Source organism: Balaenoptera acutorostrata, chromosome 10 (assembly GCF_949987535.1).
Source record: "Balaenoptera acutorostrata chromosome 10, mBalAcu1.1, whole genome shotgun sequence".
Classification (NCBI taxonomy): domain Eukaryota; kingdom Metazoa; phylum Chordata; class Mammalia; order Artiodactyla; family Balaenopteridae; genus Balaenoptera; species Balaenoptera acutorostrata.
The window spans coordinates 92728958-92752932 of NC_080073.1; positions in this window are offsets into that span (position 1 = coordinate 92728958).

A 23975-nucleotide genomic window follows, 5' to 3' on the forward strand; every position below is an offset into this window, starting at 1 on the left:
AGGGGCAAAGGAGCTCTCTGGGATCTCTTTTTTAAAGATAGTCATCCCATACATCAGGGCTCTGTCTTCATGACCTAATCATCTCCCAAAGCCCCACCTTCCGATACCATCATATTGGGGTTAGGTTTTAACATATTAATGGGGGAACACAAATATTCAGCCTATAACACAAGTATTTTACCACAATAAAAATATTTTAGGAATATTGTACAATCTCTGAATATTATTTCAAAAGCGATGTTTTAGAAATACCCCAAGCATGCAAAAATTGATGGAACAAGTGTATAATTCCTATGTGATATCTACATTGAAAAAACAATACTCATATTTCTATACTATTTCATAGAAATACCCATATATTTACAGTAACCATAATAGTTAGCTATATTTAAATACAAGTATAGGAATCTTAGAGGGGGTGATATTCTATTTCGGTCTTGGATAAATTAATATAAATTCGATTTATTCATATTTTTAGGAAACATATTTTCAGAATAATTTTGGCTTAACACATGTCTGAAATGTCCACAAAATTCCCTCAGCCATGCATATAATAAAAAAATATGTAAAAGAAACGACAGATAATGCCAATAATAAACTCTTCCAAGTCCGTAAAATATATTGGTGTTGATTTGAATAGTGCAATCAGTCTACGTGAATGTTTTAGGCAACTTGGTTTAATTCAGCAAACTTTCATTGAACAGCTGTTTATGCCAGATATAGTATTAAGTAATGAGGCTATAGAGATTAATATAACATGATTCCTACCCGCTAGGATTTTAAATATTCTAGTTGGAAGAAGACAGAGGGTAAGAGCAGAACTGGCATTTGCTGGAAACCTGAATACATTATCTAATGTAATCCTCACAACCTCCATATAAGCTAGATATCATTATCCCCATGTTTTCAGATGAGGAAACTGAGGCTTAGAGAACTAAATAAATCACCCAAAGATAACTATTAGTGAAACATGGATATCTAATTCCTGATCCCGAAATCCATGCTCTGTCTCTAACCTTACTATGATGTATTAAATTATACCAAGCTGTATCACACAATACAGATAGGCATAGGAATAAATAATTATAACCCACTGCAATACAGGTAATACTAAAAGTACTCACAATGCAGAGAAATGACAGACAATGAGTGATCAACTTTGCTCCTTGGGGTAGGCTCAGAGACACTTGAACAAAGTGGTTAATTCTGCAGTGCAGTTTGAGATTACAAGTGACAAGGGAGGAAAGAATACTCAATGATAATGGGAAACATTTGAAATATTTCCTTTGTCCCTCAGTATCAGTTTTGCCTCTGGTAGAAATTATCCTCCTTTTCCTTCTCCCTGTTTGTATCCTTCCTCTCTTAGAAAAACTGGATTAAAACTCAGCAGTGCACAATTCTTCCTCTAATTAAGATGTCTTTTTCTCATTCATTCATCCTTCCAATTCACTTCTCTGCTCTACAGCTCACCCGTAAGAAGGTATCCATCCCATTGCATTGCACCTTGCTTATAAATGTTCACAGATCTTTGCCAAGTGAGGTTGCCAGTTTCACTGTTCCTGTTACATAAATAGATGCTTACAACACATATGTGTCTTTGAATATGTTCTTCATTTTTGTAATATGTTTATACTTGGCATATCTTGGTGTGTATCATGTATATGCTGCGGTGTGACACCTTCTGTCTCTTTTACATCTCCACATTCTGTCTGAAATCATTTTCAGCACATGAGGGATGCTTAGGAGATATTACTAATTGATTTTAAGTTTTCTCAAAGAACATTCATTATCATTATCATCATGCCCACATTGGAAAAGTGTCAGATGTCAATGTCTACGTGATAGAAAGAAATCGACTCTTGAATGTTAATATTTTGGTGAAATAGTTTTTCACAGATAACAGTTTTCTAGGAAAATGCTCTTTTGATGTAATGACTGCATATAGACTTACTCTTTCTCTCGGGGAGAAAAAAGGCACTCCTACAATGCACACCTCCCTGACTGGGTTAGTGATGGGGCTAACACAGATGCTCAGAGCTGCATCCCCTACCCAGAGCTGACATTCTTTTTATCCATCATACCTCAAGCATCAGATGACGAATTCATGTACAGGATGAGACAACTGCCAAATCACTAGACTACAGAGAAGTTCCTCAGACACCTGTCACGTTGATGAAAGCGGCACCGTCCTCTGACCTTTGCTGGTTCAAGGTCGATAATGAGACAAGTCAGGCAGGAAGAGCGGCGTGTGTCTATTCCATTAATGCGCGCTGTGTGCACGCTCAGGAGCACGCACCTCCTGTCAATTAGTGTGGGGAAACCAGGGACCGCTGATTACCAGAGACGTGGCATAGAGCGCCGCAGTTACCTTTACTTCTGTACCCTGCTGCATTTTAATTAGCCCCGGTCCCTCCACTATCTCTTCAGTGCTTCGTTATTGCCATCTTCAAGAAACTCAAGTAAGGTTTTTTTATATTTCGTATCGTTAATTGGAAGAAATGTTGAACATTCTAGTAATGGAGTTTGATGACACTGGACTCTGGGTGAAGGCTTTGTGGAGCTTCTTAGAACAATACAGTCTTGACTTGTTCAGACTGTGTGTAGCAGGACCAGTGAGAGAACCACAAGGAGAGATGGACAGCTTCCAGTAGGGAAGCTGCAGGGAAGCAGCTAGGAAAGAGACGAAATAAACGTGATGGTGGCTACACAGACAGGCCTGTCCATGGAGGATCTGTCTGTACTCTCACAAAGAAAAAGGCGATAAACAAGCAATCTCTGAATCCACAAATAAAGAAATAAAAGAAAGGAATGAACAAACCTGAAAAGGAAAAAGTCTTCATCTTTTTCATACTTCTCTCTTATAAAAAGAAATGATTTAACCTTGGCAAAATCATTCTACCCAGATATATTTAACAGGGAAAAAAGTTAAAATATTAAAGTTAGCAGAATTTGTTCTCATATACCAACACCACGGTTCTCCCAGAACAGTGGTTCTCAAACTCCAGTGGATGTCACAACCACCCGGAGGGCTGTGAAAACAAAGATTGCTGGGCTCACACCCCACCTTCCTGAAGTCTCTGATTCAGTAGGTCTGGGGTGGGCTAGAGGATTTGCATTTCTAACAAGTTCCCAGGTGCTATTGATGCTGCTCATGGGAAGCAGAGGACCATACTTTGAGAATCACTTTCCTAGAGACAGCTAACCAAATTGCCTACAAGAAATAATGAGTCCTTGCCTTTTAAAACAAAGAAACTGTTACACATGATCGCCTAAGTCACTGAAACATTAGCATGAAACTTTATATGCATTACCATCATTATTTTATTTAATCACATTAACTGAAATATTTGGGATTTTTGTGTATGAAGTTCTTTAGTGCAACAATGTTCATAAGGAGTTCCTGGTAAAGTAAAAAGGGCCTCTCTTTGGTAATACTTGCCTCCTTAATGCCATCCTCTTACCCTGAGAAACTGTCTTTATTCATATAGGATAAATCATAACTAGCCATAGACCAAGCTATAGGAACAATGACCTGGTAAGTATTTGAAGTAGCTGAATACATGTGTATGGTTATGTCAAAGATTAGTTGGGTATTCTAGCTCTAGACTTATCTAAAAAGTATTCAGAACCAAATATTACACATAACCATTATAACTATGGAACAACTTGTTTTAATATATGCAAACTTCAGTTACATATATGCAAGATGTGGAAACCCATTTAGAAATCTTGATTCTTTCTAGCTTTAGGATTTCATGACAGGGGTCCCTCTTTTCTACTTGAGTCAACCTGTTTAGTGCCTGGTGGGATGTTCAGATTAAAAAGGAACTTTTTAAATTCTGAGCTCAATCTCTTTAGCAAGTCTTCAATTTGGATCAGCACCAAATTGAAAATACCTCTTCAGCTGCATCTCCCCAGTGTTCCTACAGGCAGAAGCTCAAAACCACACTTCACATAACAAAATATCTACCAACCCAGATACCGCTAGGATAAGTAATGCATAAAAAAGGTAACATTCTGTACCGCAGAAAGATCAAATCTTTTGAGAAATTATTCCTATGGCAGAAATTGTCCATTGAAATCCTTGGAAAGAGTAATAGGAGATCATTACATTCGAATTCAACTGAAAAATCACTTGAAATTCACAGATATTTTCTCTCTCTACTTTATTTCAACATAACATTAGAATGTTCAATGTTACTAATTTAATAGCCTAGTATTCTGAAATTAGTGAATTCTAAATCCCCTCTACAACATCAAATTTATTGAGAGCTTCCAATCAATTTCAAAGTTCGTGCTGATTATGTAAGATAGACTAGTACAGAGTCTGTGTCCTTGTACACATAAGGCACAGCTCAAGGTTTCAGAAACTGAAAGTCTAGCCATGAAACTTTCTTCTCCCTTCTGCCCTCAGGATTTCAGCCTTTGAATGGATTGCTCAAGCACCCCTGTTTTTTCAGAGTGTTCATGTAGCCCCTCATTTTTCTTCTCATTGCTTTAGAAAATAAAGATAAAATAGACTTTCTCTCACACCTCAGCACACCTCAAGTCAAAAATCACCAAGCTTTTATGTAGAAAATTCCTTTCATTCACCCAAACCTCTTATGGGGGCAGAGTGGGACTTTCAGGTGACAAGACATGTACAGGTCAGGAAGGTGAGGAAGAGGAAAAGCTCAAGCCCTTTTATTTAAAAAATAAATTTATTTATTTATTTACTTTTATTTTTGGCTGCATTGGGTCTTCGTTGCTGTGCATGGGCTTTCTCTAGATGTGGTGAGCAGGGGCTACTCTTCATTGCGGTGTGCGGGCTTCTCATTGCTGTGGCTTCTCTTGTTGCAGAGCATGGGCTCTAGGCGCGCGGGCTTCAGGAGTTGTGGCATGTGGGCTCAGTAGTTGTGGTTCAGGAGGCCCTTTCTTTTTTGACATTGACATTCCACTTACACAGGGAACAAATGTAAAGTCTGCAAGGATCATAGTCAAAAGTATTTGTATTTATAGAGGAGTAAACTGAGGCCCAGATGACTGCAGTAATAGAGAAAAATAAAGACTTGGCTTATAAATTTTTAAAATGAGAGTGTAAACTTCTCGAATGCTGGAGTCACACGTATTTTACAGGGATCTCATAAAATGAGTCTACTGACTTTTCTTGCCTTATACATTTGAAATCTCACAGTCCAAGTTTTCATTTTCACCATGTATTTTGGTAGCTTCTGAGACAAATCCAAGTCATTTTATTGTTTCCTTCAGGCTGTCAGAGTAAGGGTCTATATACTCCTTATACAAACCTAGAGAAGACTGAGTCTTCACAAACCAAATCACTGAGACTATATGCCCACATATAAGCAATAACGAAAGAAGTTTATAAACGAAAGGGTTTTTTGTTTTGTTTTATTTTGTTTACCACCTACTCTTATTTACATTCCTCCTGGAAAAGGATTGTAAAAGAAGGGAAAAAGAGAGGAAAAAAAGGAGGTGTGTTTGTGTGTTTGTGTGCATGTGTGCGTGTGTGCGTGCGTGTGTGTGTGTGTGTGTGTGTGTGTGTGAGTGTGTATAGGATCAGACTGCCCTCTGGTGGACATAATTTATTTCTTTATTCTTTTAAAACACAACAAAGGAGAAAGAAAGGCAGCAAGAAAGAACAGGGAAAAGGGAAATTAGAAAATGAAAAAAGGGAAAGAATATAGAAAAAACAAAGTAAAAAGAAGAAAATAAAATAGAAAATACTGGAGAAAGAAACTCAGGGGAATCAAGAATGATATTTATGTTAAGTAAAGAAGCAAGAGTAAGGAGTGTGAGCAAAAACAAAACAAAAGAAAATGACTAGTTTCACCTTCCCATTTGATCAATCCCAGAATTTTTTATGGATAAACAAAAACTTACAAATGCTAAATACATATGGCATATTAACATTTTTTTTCTTTTTCAATATATCTGTTTTGTGCATTTAAACTATGCTTTAATAGCAGCTGTTAGACATAAGAATTAAGGAAACATTTTGTGGAACACAATTGTGAAAAAAGTTTAGGAATGGAAAATTGCTTTTCCTTGCGCTTGTATAAGTTGCACATAACTCCCAACAGAACATTACAAGTCACAGGCATATAGTGCTGGGTTCACTACATATTTGCCACAAAAACAGGGAAAAAAGTATGATTTTGTTTGTTTGTTTTTGACAAACTGAATGATTTGCTCACAGATATTCTAGCTGTTTAGATGCCTTGAAAGGGAAAATAACACAGGTTAAAATATTATAAAATTTAGAATGAAAAGGCCTTTTAAAATCTGGTTTATTACATAGACTACAATAAGCTGAAGTCTTATTGACAATTGCCAATGTCCCTCATACATTCCACTGCCAAAGTTTGGAATGTGTATCATTAAGGTCAGCTAAGAGCAAAGAAAAATTCAGAGGATGCTCAAAGCACCATACTCATGCCCCCAACCCTTCATTGACCAAAAATAACACCAACTGGAGCCATCGTATCTCTGCTGGGGAGTAGACATGAAACTTTCACTGCCCATCCATCTGCAAGGGATTCAACGGCCCAGAAGAGCAGTTCCGAAGCCCAGCCCCTAACCTCTTCTCATCAGCCTGTACCAGTGAAGAGCTCAGTCCCTTCCCAGAACTATTATCACTCACTCCTCACCACTGAAACAAACACAGTGATCTCTCACCTTACGGAATTTGCAAACAATCATCTTCTTCTTGCAAGACTGTAAGCCTCCTTAATATTTAGCCGAAGGGCTATTCTGAAAATGGGCAAAATTAATTAGGTTCACTGAAAGCCATTAAGACATTCTGAGGCGTGCAACCAAACTGAAGCTAAACAGTGGAGAAAGGAAACGCATACACAGACAGCTGTGACAGAAATCATAGGCACAGGTGTGACAGAAGGAAAAGAAAAGCAAATACAGGAGTTCTTTTTTCACGGACAGATCTCTTCCTTCTATCCCAGAAAGGGCAGCCGAAAAGGTCATAGGAGCATCCCTCCCTGCCTACAGGTAAGGCGAGGATGTGACCACACGTGCCTCCTCCTCACAGGTGAACCTGGCACAGTGGCATCTCCTGGGGTCATTCTTGGCTGAGCACTGGTTCACGAGACCGAAGGGAAATTCAAAGGCAGCTAGGTTCAAGTGGACACACAGTCATGTAGAACAAGGGACTGACCTTTGGCTTTAACGCTCGGACCTTGTGTTTCTTTGAAACACTTAACACCCTGCCTAGTTTGAAATATTCTCATTAGGTGCTAACCTAAAGGTGCTGGTAATTAAAATGCATTTTGTTTCTTAAGTATTTAAATTTCTAGGGAACCATGTCCTTGTCACCTCTTGGTCTGCACAAGTTACATAATATAATATGAATCTCTTTTTATTCTTCCTCTCCTCTCTCTCTCAATTTATTCACTATTATCATGTCTTTCCACACTGAAAAGTAAAACCTAATTATCTTCACCAAGAACCTTCATTTTGCACAAGCATGAGAAAATGAGCTTCCCACTCTGCTAGCAGCAGCCCCTGATCAAAAAAGGGATCTCTCCCTCTTGGCAAGCACGATATATTACATGCAGGAATCAGACAGTAGGAAAGATAGTTCCACAGTGGCGGAGCAAAAATTCTAAATATCATTAAAGAAAAAAGTCTCCAAACTTTAGCATGATAAAGATTTAATATCCAAGGTGAAATTCATTTCCCAAATTTTAAAAAATTTAACTTTGAGAATTACTTTTGTTTGGTGGGCAGGCATTGTTGACTACAAAATTGTTTACATTGGGAGGTAAGTCACCAACTTAAAAACCAGACACCAACAAAAAACTTTCAGATGTTTTCTTTTGAGAAATTACAAACTTATCAAAACCAAAAATGTGGGGTTTTTCCTTTCACTAAGCTAAAAGTTCAGTTTTATCAAATGTCTAAATCAACACATGATTATAAATGGGACATTAGCAAAAATATTATTTTAGAATACAAAAACAATACATTTAAACCTTATTATCTACCTTGCAATTTTGGGTGTTCATAAACAGTAATGTTAACTGTTGACATTTATTACTAACTGTGATGGGCAGAGTACCTCTCTAAACATAATCCAGGCTGCTAATGCCAAAATGATCAGCTGTATTTCAAATGATTTAGAATATAAACTTTGTGCTTTTAGCAATTTCAGAAAATCAAAAACGATCTCAATTTTTAAAAATTCCATCACATTTAATATAACTAAAAAAATGAAGCTTCAATCAATCAAGGTAGTTAAAAGAACACTTCTGTAACTAGATTAATTCATGCAATTATCATTTATAAGATTAATTTTACTTGAGGCTCATAATTATTTCCTTAGTACTAATTACTAGCTTAGGCCCACAGCGATTGACTCAAAAGTTTCTTATTCATTCAGAAAACATTTATTCACTACTGGGTGCTAGCAATATGTTATTTTGCTTCTAACTGATATTTTTCAAATGCTGACATTAGAGAAGAAGAAACAGACAAGTATTTGATATAGTTTTATAAATGTCTTAACAATCCATTGCAGCAGCACAATAAAGGACTACCTAATCAAACCTAGAAGAATCAGGAAGACCTTCTGAAAGAGATGACATACGAGTGATGTTTTTAATAATAATAGTAATAATAACATTTATTCTAAATGTTTCATTTTTTTTGCTTAACATTCACAGCAGTCCTATGATAGATGCAATATTATCCCATTTTTCAGATAAGAAAGTGAGGGCAATAGGGGTTGAGTTACTTGCCCACAGCAGTACAGAGAGGAAGTGGATGTTTCTGGATACAAATCTAGATTAGCCTGAATCCATAGCCCATTCTTAACCACCCACTATGATAAACTCTTTCCTATTTCAAGCAGAGGGAAGAAGGCTTCAAGGGTCCTGAGGTCTGGGAAAACACTAAGCATTCAAAGACCTGCAAGCAGCTCAGTACAGTTAAAGCACAGAGTATAAGATGGGTGTTAGTGCCCAAAATCAAACTAAATATATCAGTAAGAACTGCAGACTCTCCTGGTTATAACGCTAATTCAAGTCATTGTACTAGGCAGGAAAGACTAGTTTGCGCCACAGTAACAATGAAGCTCTGAAATCTCAGTGTCTTAAAACAACAAATGTTTATTTCTTGCTCATATGAGAAGTCCAATATGAGAGGTTCTGCTTATCAGAACCACTCAGAAACCAAGGTTAACGTGGGCTCCCTCTTAACTCTTGGCTTCCAGGATAGTTCTGGTAGGAAAAGAGAAAATTGCAGAGTCAAGCCCCAGCTATTAAATGCCTTGGCCCAGAGGTGATGCATACCACATTTACTAACATTTCATTGTCCAATACTAGTTACATGATCACACCTAACTTCAAAAGAGTAAGAAGTACATTCCCCCTTATACTTAGAAGTTGAGCAGTACTGGATATTGGTAATTATAAGTAATGCATACTACAGTGATTTTTTCAGTATCGAGAGATAATAGCATGCAGCACATAAAAATATGATTTGAAGTCAGACATAGTGAGGCTGGAATCCTAATTCGACAACTTGTTAGTTTATTCTAATTAGATACTTTACCCTCAAAATTGCAGTTGCTTTTTTTTTTTTTTTTTTATAGCTACTTTATTTATTTATTTATTTATTTATTTTTATTTTTTTGGCTGTGTTGGGTCTTCGGTTCGTGCGAGGGCTTTCTCCGGCTACGGCAAGTGGGGGCCACTCTTCATCGCGGTGCGGAGACCGCTCTTCATCGCGGTGTGGGGACCGCTCTTCATCGCGGTGCGCGGGCCTTTCACTATCGCGGCCCCTCCCGTTGCGGGGCACAGGCTCCAGACGCGCAGGCTCAGCAGTTGTGGCTCACGGGCCCAGCCGCTCCGTGGCATGTGGGATCTTCCCAGACCAGAGCTCGAACCCGTGTCCCCTGCATTAGCAGGCAGACTCTCAACCACTGCGCCACCAGGGAAGCCCTGCAGTTGCTTTTTATTAAATATAGGAACATTATCCTTCCAAGATTGTTGTGAAGTTTAAATGTGATCATATATAAAAAGCATAATGTAAGTGCTTATGACAGAGTAAAAACTTAATAAATGGTGGTTTCATTTTGAATTGGTCAAGAATTTGTCACTCAGGAAAAGTTAAGAGCAGACTTCAGGAAAAGGATTGTAGGAAAATAGTTGATTAGAGTGGTTACCTTAGGTTATACAATGAAATATTCAGTGAAGCTGCAGGAAATTAAAATGTATATGCCATAAACAAGAGATCTCTACCTTGGTCCTCCCTTCTATTTATTTTTTTATTGCTGCACAACAAATCACCACAAACTTGGTGGCTTAAAACAATTCCCATGCATTAGCTCAGAGAAGTCCAGGCAGGATGCACCTGGGTTCTCCGCTTCCTCACCAGAGTGAAATCAAGGTGTTGCCCAATCTGTGTTCTCATGTGGAGCTCGGGGTCTTCCCTAGTCTTCCACAGTTATTGCAGAATTCATTTCCTTCCAGCTATGAGATGGAGGTCCCTGTTCCTTGCTGGCTGTCAGGCAGGAGCTGCTCTTGGCTCCGAGAGGCTTTCCAGAGTTCCTTGCCACAAGGTCCCCCAAGGCAGTTTATGACAGGGATGTTTGCTTTCTTCCAGATCAGTGATACTCTCTTCTCTGACTTCTTCCTCTGTGATTAACCAGAGAAAACTCTATGCTTTTGAAAGGATCACTTGATTAGCTCATGCCCACTCCAGATAATCTCCCTTTTGTAATATTGATATAATGTAACATAATCACTGGAGTGATATCTCATCATATTCAGAGGTCCCACCTATACACCATGGAAGAGGATTATATAAAGATGAGCGTCCTTGGTAATCACCTTAGAATTCCGGTTACCACATTCCCTCACTGTTCTTACATGTTGAGCACAGCAATGTTTTTAAGAACAAACAGTGATTCATAGAGGTAGAGCAAAGGAGCATCTATGATATATAACAAACAATCCTGAGTGCTGCCTAACGTTTGATGACAAACATGGTACATACAATCCTTATTGCCAACTAGCCTAGGATTCCTAGAACAAACGACTTGTTTCTTTCATTTGGAAACCCATTCCTAAGGATAATCTTCACATATTTGTTGTAAGACAATTTTCCATGTGCCTTGCATTTCTGAACATCTTGTGAGCAGAGATACATACTGCCCTTTGTTCTAGTCTATCTTTTAAAAGATATTTGTAGATCAAACAGCCTTGGAAGATGGAGATTGTGTCTCTCTCCAGAGCAAAGGACATGTTTACTTACTAACCTGTGTGATAACGATATCTCCTTCCAAAGAAAAGAACAGGCATGCATACTGCCCAATATAAAAGATTCAGATTCCACAAGTCAAGATTTCTCTAGTGGAACACAGCACACTGTGTGTGATCCATCCATCTGGATCCATTTGCGAGACAAAGGAAAACTGACCAGTCTGGTTACTGTTATTTCTGTGAATAATAAACTGTTCTTCATCTCTGACCCAAGATTCTCATGTCTTCTACCAGCATCCATGAAATTGCGGCAAACTAACATATTATTGTACAAGTGGAGTAAAATCTTAGACGTTTCATGGTTCTGGACAATATTCAATGTTTTGGAAGAGAGGATATGTTAGCTAGGCAGCAGTAGGGGAAGGATGGGGTTAAATCAAAGTGTGCTTTGTTTTTGCAAAAACTCACTGTTAAATTGTAGAAAGTTCCAAACACAAAATGTTCCAAAAAGGTTACAGTGCATTCCAGTCAACAAGATACCACAGTGGAAACAAATAGCCGAACACCTACTTGCTTGCAGTTTTTGGCAGCCTAGGCACCTCTGCCTCATTATAATGATCATGCCTACCCTTTCATGAATATGCATGACCCCCCAGGCTTAAAACTTCCCCATCCAGCCATCTGGGGAGACAGTTGAGAGCTATCTCCCTGTCTTGTTACTTATCCCAAGTAATAAATGCTTCTGCTTTCATTGAAAGTACTTAGTGTGTTCATTGGTTAAGCACCCAAGTGATGAACCCATTGAATCCTATAACAGATATAAGGAACAGACAATGAAAAAAATTGCTTTCAGAAAAAAAAGTTACTGCATTTATTTGTAAAGAATTATACATACACATTTTCCCCCTTATGTGATAAGCATTCTGGCAGGATGCACTTAAAATTACCTAGATTGATTAAAAAACTGAAAAAGAGTTACCATATGATCCATCAATCCTACTCCTGGGCATATATCCAGAAAAGATGAAAACTCTAATTCGAAGAGATACCTGCACACCAATGTTCATAGTGGCACTATTCACAATAGCCAAGACATGGAAACAAATTAAATGTCCATCAACAAATGAATGGATAAGAATATGTGGCATATATATCTATATCTATATCTATATCTATATATATATATATATATACATACACACACACACACACAGACACACGCACGTGAGCACGCACACACACAATGGAATGCCAGTCAGCCATAAAAAAAGAATGAAATAATGTCATTTGCAGCAACATGGATAGACACAGAGATTACCATACTAAGTGAAGTAAGTCAGGCAGAGAAAGACAAATATTATATGATATCTCTTATATGTGGAATCTAAAAAAATAATAAAAATCAACTTATTTACAAAACAGAAACAGACTCACAGACATAGAAAACAAAAATATGGTTACCAAAGGGGAAAGGGGAGGGGGAGAGATAAATTAGGAGTATAGGGTTAATAGATACACACCACTATATATAAAATAGATAGGCAGAAGGGGAGAGGCAGCACGTCCAAAGGGGGGCCTCCTGAGTGTGGAGTTCCGGAGTTTGGAGCATCCTCAAACTGGAGACTAATGTAATCACACTGAAACTAAGAAAGTCAACTGATATTAGAACTGGGCTCTTTCAGTAAAGATCTTGATTTCGAGAGACCTTCAAGATGGCAGAGGAGTAAGACGTGGAGATCACCTTCCACCCCAAAAATACATCAGAAATACATCCAAATATGGAACAACTCCTACAGAACACCCACTGAAAGTTGGCAGAAGACCTCAGACTTCCCAAAAGCCGTATGGTTGACAGGGTCTTGGTGCTCCAGCCAAGTGTCAGGCCTATGCCTCTGATGTGGGAGAGCCAAGTTCAGGACACCGGTCCACCAAAGACCTCTCAGCTCCATGTAATATCAAACTGGGAAAGCTCTCCCAGAGATCTCCATCTCAATGCTAAGACCCAGCTCCACTCAACAACCAGCAAGCTACAGTGCTAGACACCCTATCCCAAGCAACTAGCAAGAAAGGAACACAACCCCACCCATTAGCAGAGAGGCTGCCTAAAAGCATAATAAGGTCACAAACACCCCAAAATACACCACCGGATGCAGTCCTGCCCACCAGAAAAACAAGATCCAGCCTCATCCACCAGAACACAGGCACCAGTCCCCTCCAACAGGAAGCCTACAAAACACACTGAACCAACTTTAGCCACTGGGGACAGACACCAAAAACAATGGGAACTACGAACCTGCAGCCTGTGAAAAGGAGACCCCAAACACAGTAAGTGAAGCAAAATGAGAAGACAGAGAAACACACAGCAGATGAAGGAGCAAGGTAAAAACCCACTAGACCAAACAAATGAAGAGGAAATAGGCAGTCTACCTGAAAAAGAATTCGGAGTAATGATAGTAAAGATGATCCAAAATCTTGGAAAAAGAATGCAGAAAATACAAGAAAGGTTTAACAAGGACCTAGAAGAACTAAAGAGCAAACAATGATGAACAACACAATAAATGAAATTAAAAATTCTCTAGAAGGAATCAATAGCAGAATAACTGAGGAAGAAGACCGGATAAGTAAACTGGAAGATAAAATAGTGGAAATAACTATCGCAGAGCAGAATAAAGAAAAAACAATGAAGAACTGAGGACAGTCTCAGAGACATCTGGGATAACATTAAACGCACCAACATTCGAATTATAGGGGTCCCAGTAGAAGAAGACAAAAAGAAAGGGACTGAGAAAATATTTGAAGAGATTATAGTTGAAAACTTCCCTAATATGGGAAAGGACATAGTCAATCAAGGCCAGGAAGCACAGAGAGTCCCATACAGGATAAATCCAAGAAGAAACATGCCAAGACACATATTAATCAGACTATCAAAAATTAAATACAAACAAAAAATATTAAAAGTAGCAAGGGAAAAATAACAAATAACATACAAGGGAATCCCTATAAGGTTAACAGCTGATCTTTCATCAGAAACTATGCAAGCCAGAAGGGGGTGGCAGGACATATTACAAGTGATGAAAGGGAAAAACCTACAACCAAGATTACTCTACCCAGCAAGGATCTCATTCAGATTTGACAGAGAAATTAAAACCTTTACAGACAAGCAAAAGTTAAGAGAATTCAGCACCACCAAACCAGCTTTACAACAAATGCTAAAGGAACTTCTCTAGGCAGGAAACACAAGAGAAGGAAAAGACCTACAAAAACAAACCCAAAACAATTAAGATAATGGTAATAGGAACATACATATCAATAACTACCTTAAATGTAAATGGATTAAATGCTCCAACCAAAAGACAAAGACTGGCTGAATGGATACACAAACAAGACCTGTATATATGCTGTCTATAAGAGATCTACTTCAGACCTAGGGACACATACAGACTGAAAGTGAGGGAATGGAAAAACATATTCCATGAAAATGGAAATCAAAAGAAAGCTGGAGTAGCAATTCTCATATCACACAAAATAGACTTTAAAATAAAGACTATTACAGGAGACAAAGAAGAACATTACATAATGATCAAGAGATCAATCCAAGAAGAAGATAAAACAATTGTAAATATTTATGCACCCAACATAGGAGCAGCTCAATACATAAGGCAAATACTAAGAGCCATAAAAGGGGAAGTTGACAGTAACACAATCATAGTAGGGGACTTTAACACCCCACTTTCACCAATGGACAGATCATCCAAAATGAAAATAAATAAAACACAAGCATTAAATGATACATTAAACAAGATGGACTTAATTGATATTCATAGGACATTCCATCCAAAAACAACAGAATACACTTTTTCTTCTCAAGTATTCATGGAACATTCTCCAGGATAGATCATATCTTGGGTCACAAATCAAGCCTTGCAAATTTAAGAAAATTGAAATCATATCAAGTATCTTTTCCAATCATAACGCTAGGTGACTAGATATCAATTACAGGAAAAAATCTGTAAAAAATACAAACAGATGGAGGCTAAACAATACACTACTAAATAACCAGGAGATCACTGAAGAAATCAAAGAGGAAATCAAAAAATATCTAGAGACAAATGACAATGGAAACACGACGATCCAAAACCTATGGGATGCAGCAAAAGCAGTTCTAAGAGGGAAGTTTATAGCAATACAATCCTACCTCAAGAAACAAGAAACATCTCAAATAAACAAACTAACCTTACACCTAAAGCAATTAGAGAAAGAAGAACAAAAAAATCCCAAAGTTAGCAGAAGGAAAGAAATCATAAAGTTCAGATCAGAAATAAATGAAAAAGAAATGAAGGAAACAATAGCAAAGATCAATAAAACTAAAAGCTGGTTCTTTGAGAAGATAAACAAAATCAATAAACCATTAGCCAGACTCATCAAGAAAAAAAGGGAGAAGACTCAAATCAATAGAATTAGAAATGAAAAAGGAGAAATAACAACTGACACTGAAGAAATACAAAGGATGATGAGAGATTACTACAAGCAACTCTATGCCAATAAAATGGACAACCTGGAAGAAATGGACAAATTCTTAGAAAAGCACAACCATCCTAGACTGAACCAGGAAGAAACAGAAAATATGAACAGACCAATCACAAGCACTGAAATTGAGACTGTGATTAAAAATCTTCCAAGAAACAAAAGCTCAGGACCAGATGGCTTCACAGGCAAATTCTATCAAACATTTAGAGAAGAGCTAACACATATCCTTCTCAAACTCTTCCCAGATATAGCAGAGGGAGGAACACTCTCAAACTCATTCTACAAGGACACCATCACCCAATACCAAAACCAGACAGAGATGTCACAAAGAAAGAAAACTACAGGCCAATATCACTGATGAACATAGATGTAAAAATCCTCAATAAAATACTAACAAACAGAATCCAGCAGCACATTAAAAGGATCTTACACCATGATCAAGTGGGGTTTATCCCAGGAATGCAAGGATTCTTCAATATAAACAAATCAACCAATGTGATAAACCATATTAACAAATTGAAGGAGAAAAACCATATGATCATTTCAATAGATGCAGAGAAAGCTTTTGACAAAATTCAACACCAGTTTAAGATAAAAACCCTCCAGAAAGTAGGCATACAGGGAACTTACCTGAAAATAATAAAGCCCATATTTGACAAGCCCACAGCCAACATCATTCTCAATGGTGAAAAACTGAAAGCATTTCCTCTAAGATCAGGAACAAGACAAGGTTGTTCACTCTCACCAATATTATTCAACATAGTTTTGGAAGTTTTATCCACAGCAATCCAAAAGGAATCCAAATTGGAAAAGAAGAAGTAAAACTGTCACTGTTGGCAGATGACATGATACTATACATAGAGAATCCTACCAGATAACTACTAGAGCTAATCAATGAATTTGGTAAAGTAGCAGGATACAAAATTAATGCACACAAATCTCTTGCATTCTTATAAAGTAATGATGAAAAATCTGAAAGAGAAATTAAGGAAACACTCCCATTTACCACTGCACAAAAAGAATAAAATACCTAGGAATAAACCTACCTAAGGAGACAAAAGACCTGTATACAGAAAACTGTAAGACACTGATGAAAGAAATTAAAGATGACACAAACAGATGGAGAGATATACCATGTTCTTGGATTGGAAGAATCAACATTGTGAAAATGACTACACTACCCAAAGCAATCTACAGATTCAATGCAAACCCTATCAAATTACCAATGGCATTTTTCACAGAACAAGTAAAAAATTTTCACAATTTGTATGGAAACACAAAAGACCCCGAATAGCCAAAGCAATCTTGAGAAAGAAAAATGAAGCTGGTGGAATCAGGCTCCCTGACTTCAGACTATACTGCAAAGCTACAGTAATCAAGACAATATGGTACTGGCACAAAAACAGAAATATAGATCAATGGAACAGGATAGAAAGCCCAGAGATAAACCCACACACATACGGTCACCTTATTTTTGATAAAGGAGGCAAGAACATACAATGGAGAAAAGACAGCCTCTTCAATAAGTGGTGCTGGGAAAACTGGATAGCTACATGTAAAAGAATGAAATTAGAACACTCCCTAACACCATACACAAGAATAAACTCAAAATGGATTAAAGACCTAAATGTAAGCCCAGACACTATCAAACTCTTAGAGGAAAACATAGGCAGAACACTGTATGACATAAATCACAGCAAGATCCTTTTTGACCCACCTCCTAGAGAAATGGAAATAAAAACAAAAATAAATAAATGGGACCTAATGAAACTTAAAAGCTTTTGCACAGCAAAAAAACAAGAAACCATAAACAAGAGGAAAAGACAACCCTCAGAATGGGAGAAAATATCTGCAAATGAAGCAACTGACAAAGGATTAATCTCCAAAATTTACAAGCAGCTCATGCAGCTCAATATCAAAAAAACAAACAACCCAATCCAAAAATGGGCAGAAGACCTAAATAGACATTTCTCCAAAGAAGATATACAGAATATACAGATTGCCAACAAACACATGAAAGGATGCTCAACATCACTAATCATTAGAGAAATGCAAATCAAAACTACAATGAGATATCACCTCACACCGGTCAGAATGGCCATCATCAAAAAATCTACAAACAATAAATGCTGGAGAGGGTGTGGAGAAAAGGGAACCCTCTGGCACTGTTGGTGGGAATGTAAATTGATACAGCCACCATGGAGAATAGTATGCAGGTTCCTTAAAAAATTAAAAATAGAACTACCATGCGACCCAGCAATCCCACTACTGGGCATATACCCTGAGAAAACCATAATTCAAGAAGAATCACATACCAAAATGTTCATTGCAGCTCTATTTACAATAGCCAGGACATGGAGGCCACCTAAGTGTCCATCAACAGAGGAATGGATAAAGAAGATGTGGCACATATATAGAATGGAATATTACTCAACCATGAAAAGAAACGAAATTGAACTATTTGCAGTGAGGTGGATGGACCTAGAATCTGTCATACAGAGTGAAGTAAGTCAGAAAGAGAAAGACAAATATTGTATGCTAACACATATATATGGAATCTAAAAAAGAAAAAAATAGTTCTGAAGAACCTAGGGACAGGACAGGAATAAAGACGCAGATGTAGAGAATGGACTTGAGGACACGGGGAGGGGGAAGGGTAAGCTGGGACGATGTGAGAGAGTGGCATGGACTTACATATACTACCAAATGTAAAATAGCTAGCTAGTGGGAAGCAGCCACATAGCAGAGGGAGATCAGCTCGGTGCTTTGTGACCACCTAGAGGGGTGGGATAGGGAGGGTGGGAGGGAGACGCAAGAGGGAAGAGATATGGGGATGTATGTATATGTATAGCTGATTTACTTTGTTATAAAGCAGAAACTAACACACCATTGTAAAGCAATTATACTCCAATAAAGATGTTTTAAAAAAAAGTATATGTAGTGTGGGAGGGGTTTGGGGGAAGGGAGAAGGAGAATTGAAATTAGTTATTTTTGGTTAAAAGCTATAGTTAATATGAGTGGTTAGAACTATATTAATTAAAAGGATTATAAAGAAATACAAACATGTTTACAAAATGTAAAAAAAAAATAGATAAACAATAAGGATTTACTGTATAGCACATGGAACTACATTCAATATCTTGTAATAACCTATAATGGAATCTGAAGCTGTACACCTGAAACTAAGACAATACTGTAAATCAATTATAGTTAAATTTTAAAAAACACTTTAAAATTATCTAGGTTGAAAGACAACTTGAGTAATTTAGATTTAAACGGTCTGATTTTGTTTAGAAAAGGATTAGATTCTTGTATAGAAAAGAAAAGTTATTAAGAAGCATGTATGTTTTTTGGAAATTCACTAAAATCTCACATCCAGACTGATGTTGACATGTATTTAATATATCTTGCATACATTTAATTCTCATTGTCTGGCATTAGATTAATTTTTTCAATGGTACAAGAAATGTCCTGGCCTGTGTTTTTAAGGGTTTCAGTTTCTAGAACCAGGGAGGCCACAGGACATCCTCCGTGTACTCCGCCCCCGATTCTTTAGTCTGGCACAATTTGTTAGCTCATCACTTTTTTTTAAATGTTAATTTCACTTATTGATATGGCATCAAATCTTTATGTTCAGTTTTGGCCATCAACCAGTTTGAGAGTCAGTTAAAGTTTCTATTTCACTTGGTCCAAGTTAAAATGATAAAACCCTTTTCCACAGCAGGCATCCACTCACCACTGGACTTGGCCTCATCACAAACTGAAAATCATTCAGCTTGATTCAAAATTAAATCAGAAGTCAAATGAAAATGTTTCCTGCATACAAGAATATTGATGGGTCATAGTTTACAAAGAGTTCATTTTGCAGAGAGAGCAAGGACTGAGTCATAATCTCTTAGATCAGAGCTTTCTATCATATCCTGTTACTCAGTTTTTCTCTTGGAAACTAAATGACTCTATCAGACATCAGTCATACTCACAATGGTATCTTTTCTACATCATGGAGGCCAGGAGATATGTGTCATTCTTTGCCCTTTTATTTATTTGAGAAGACAGAGTCATGATACGAAAAAAAACATCAGAAATCAGATTTAAGAGGGTTAAGAGAATGACATGGTATATAAGCCATTCTAAACATCTTAGCTTTGAAAATTTATTATATGAATTAGGTTCTGAAACTTAGAAAGCTAGTATTAATTCAGTTTTGTGAATGTAAAATAATAGGTAGGTAGAGATAGATAGAGATATAAACAGCCTTATTTATATCCATGTTGAATATATCATGTTGAACTTATTGAAACTTTTGAAAATATAGAAGAAATGTAAAGAAAAACATTGAAATCATCCAGTATCACACCACCAACAATAACCCCTATTAACATTTTGGTGCAATTCCTTCTAATATTTTTCTAGTATACAAACACATATATATGTATTAGAAACAGGAGTGTTCATTTTTATACAGTTTTGTACCATTTTCCTGGGACATAAATATGTTCTAAGAATGTATGTGTTACACATGTAAAGTATAGTAAAGTCAGGGCAGCCGCCAGAAGAAGTTTATTACAGGTATACCTCATTTTATTGCACTTTACAGATACTGTGTTTTTTATACAAATTGAAGGTTTGTGGCAACCCTACATCCAGCAAGTCTATCAGCTTCATCTTTCCAACAGCATTTGCTTGCTTCATGTTTCTGTGACACATTCTGGTAATTCTTGCAATATTTCAAACTTTTTCGTTATTATTATATATTTGTTATAAGTATAAAACTTTAGCAGGTGAGGAGTTGCTTCTTATGGATGAGCAAAGTAAGTGGTTTCTTGAGACGGAATTTATTCCTGATGAAGAGGCTGTGAAGATTGTTGAGATGACAACAAAGGATTTAGAACATTACGTAAACTTAGTTGATAAAGCAGAGGCAGGGTTTGAGAGGACTGACTGCATTTTGAAAGAAGTTCTTCTGTGGGTAAAAGGCTATCAAACAGCTTCTCACACTACAGAGAAATTGTTTGTGAAAGGAAGTGGCAGTCCACGCAGCAAACGTCACTGTTGTTTTATTTTAAGAAATGGCCATGGCCACCCCAGCCTTCAGTAACCACCACCCTGATCAGTCAGCAGTCATTAACATCAAGGCAAGACCTTCCACCAGCATAAAAGATTATAGCTCACTTTATGGTTAGCATTTTTTAGTAACAAAGTATTTTTTAATTAAGGTATCTGCATTGTTGGTTAGCTCAGATGATGGTTAGCATTTTTTAGTAACAAAGTATTTTTTAATTAAGGTATCTGCATTGTTCTTTTAGACATAATGCTGTTACATACTTAATAGACTACAGTATAGTGTAAACATAACTATATATGCACTGAGAAACCAGAAAAATTCGTGTGACTCCCTTTATTGTGATATTTGCTTTATTGTGGTGGTCTGAAACCCTCAGTATCTCTGAGGTGTGCCTGTATACTCACTCACAGGTCTCAGAGAGGTGGTCACTATGTGTCATGCAGAGCCACAGGGGAAGCACCAGGGTGGTCAGGAGGCAGCAGACAGGAGTGAGGGGAAGGCCTAGGCCAGAGACTTTATTGGAATTTCTATAGGAAAAGCAAGGCAGGGCAGGGTAAACAGCTTAGGATTGGCTAGTTTGAATACTTCTGGTGGTTTGGGGGCACAGAGGTGGTTTTTAGTTTCCTGGTACCTGGCCCTGGGCTGATTTAGGGCAGGAGAAATATTGGCTTGGTGTGTGAGAGACAGATAAGGAAGTTTCTGGGGGATATGAGCTTGAAATTTGTGATTTGTGTATGGAAGATGTGCTCCTGGCCAAGCCCTTTGTTATCTCTAAGAACTGGCTCTTAGATTACCCTGAGATGGACAGTCTCTCCCCTGTTAGCAAGGCTACAAATGCCAGAGCATCAAGAATACAGAAAATAAGAAAATGTTGCTAATATAGTTGGCCCTGTGATAGATGGATATGAAATAGACAAATACAGAATTTAAGAAAACACAGAGCAAAAGGCATGGTTTCTTCATGACTGCCTAGTAATCCATCACAGAAATATCCCCTAATTTACACAGTAATTCTGCTACTATTAGATTATTTAATAGTTGTTTGGTATTTTAAATAATTCCACAATGACTAGACAGAGAAGAAAAAGACAAGAAAGAAAAGACATGAAATGATTTATTTAAAATGTTATATATATAAATGTATATCATATATATTATGTAATATATAATACATATATAATGTAGTCATATATAATATATGATTATACCATTATGTTATCATTATATCATTATAATATATATACAATATTTGTGTGCTTTTGCCTACATAAGGAAATAGGAAAAGCAAGTTAGATCTGTACTCACTGACTTCTAAAAATGTCTACAATATATTGACAAGTGAAAGGACACTACAAAATAAAGCATGTATTAAAATAAGCCATTTCTGCACTAACAATCAACCAACTAAAATCCTTTTATATAATATACTATATACTCATTTGAAAAGGAAAACGGTGTGGAAGGATACCAGACCACTAAAATTGATTTCCACAGAGGAATGACAAGCATAGGCAGAAGGCAGGCAAGGGAAGACAATTCACTTTGCTTCCATACATTTTTTACTGTATCATTTTATGTATTACAACAAGAATGTATTATAATTTTTAAATATCCAAAAAAGAGATTTTTAAAGAAAAAAATATTTTGTGTACATTTCTTATTCTTTCCTTTCAATAAATTCCTAGACAGGATTTACTAAGTTAAAAAATGAATATATCTATATATATTAAGGAGATTTTATATATATAATACATTTTATATGTATATATATATACACATTATACATTGTTATATGTGCTACTACCAGCAATGTACAAAGAAAAGTGTATATTTCTCCATAACTTTGCCAACACTGGACATTCACATTTTCAAACTATAAAATAAAATTTTAAATATTTACATTTGATTTAATTTGACTTTATTACTTATAAAAATGAACTCTTTAAAAAAAATGAACTCTTTGACCACTTGTTATTCTTGTGGGCTAAAACATACATTCTCTTTTTAAAAAGAAGCTATTTTATTGATTTTTGTGTGATCTTTGTATATTAATGATATTTATAATGATATATACAATTAATTGATATTAATCATTTGTCATATGTTACAAATACATTTCCTTTTTGTCATTTGACTTTTCATTTCACTCATGATGTTTTTATATGCAAAATGTGGGAGACATTCCTAATGATCAGCACCCTGGTTTTGCTATTGCTTACTATAGACAGAATCATCCCTGAAGGTGACTTTCAATGTTTGATATTTAGAGTTGCAATAACTACTGAAAAAGCATCTATTTCCTTCTGAAGTCAAGGAAAAGAACCCAAAATTCTTTTAATTTTCAGTAAATTAGATGCTTATTTTATTATAATGTTACAGAAGCTCATGTTTTCAATATACATAAAAATGTCAATACCTGATAGGGCAAGACCATCCTTATTATCCCTTTTCCCATAAGTTTCTTAAATATTCTTGCCAATTTATTGTTCAATATAAACTTTGGAAGCAATTTGTTTAAAAAAATTATGCTTAGATTTTTATTGGAATAGTATTCACATGATAAATGAATTTAGGGAAACTGCTTCTCTAAAAATCCTTACCACAGTATTTCACTCCATTTATTAAAATTTTCTGTCATTCAGTAAACTTTCAGCTACATTTTTTTGTTAATTCCTTCCTGCCTATGTTTTCTATATTTGTTATTCTTTGGAATAAAATTTTTCTAGATATTCTCAATGTTAATTTCAGTTTATAGTGAGGTCACTAATTTCTGACTGTTTTTTAATCTGGCCACATAGCTAAGCTATCTTTCAATGTGATTACCAGTTTTGTTTTCTTGAAATTCCTAGTTCTACCCATCTATAATTGTGAGAATTCTGTATTCTCCCTTTGCATAGGCATTTTGATTATTATGGCTTTCTACCTCAGTGCATTAATGAGAACTTCCAGAATAATGTAAAATAATGATAATAATAGCAGGCATCTTCACCACAATTAGTGGACTCTCTGGGACTCTATCATTACTGTGTATCCCATTGACTTCTACTATAAAATATACACCTTTTTAGTGTCAAGGTATCCAGTTTGCTAAGATTTTTTTTTTAATGAGGAATGTTAATTGACTTTTAGTACCTTCTTAAAATCTATTGAGATGCTCATTAAGCTTT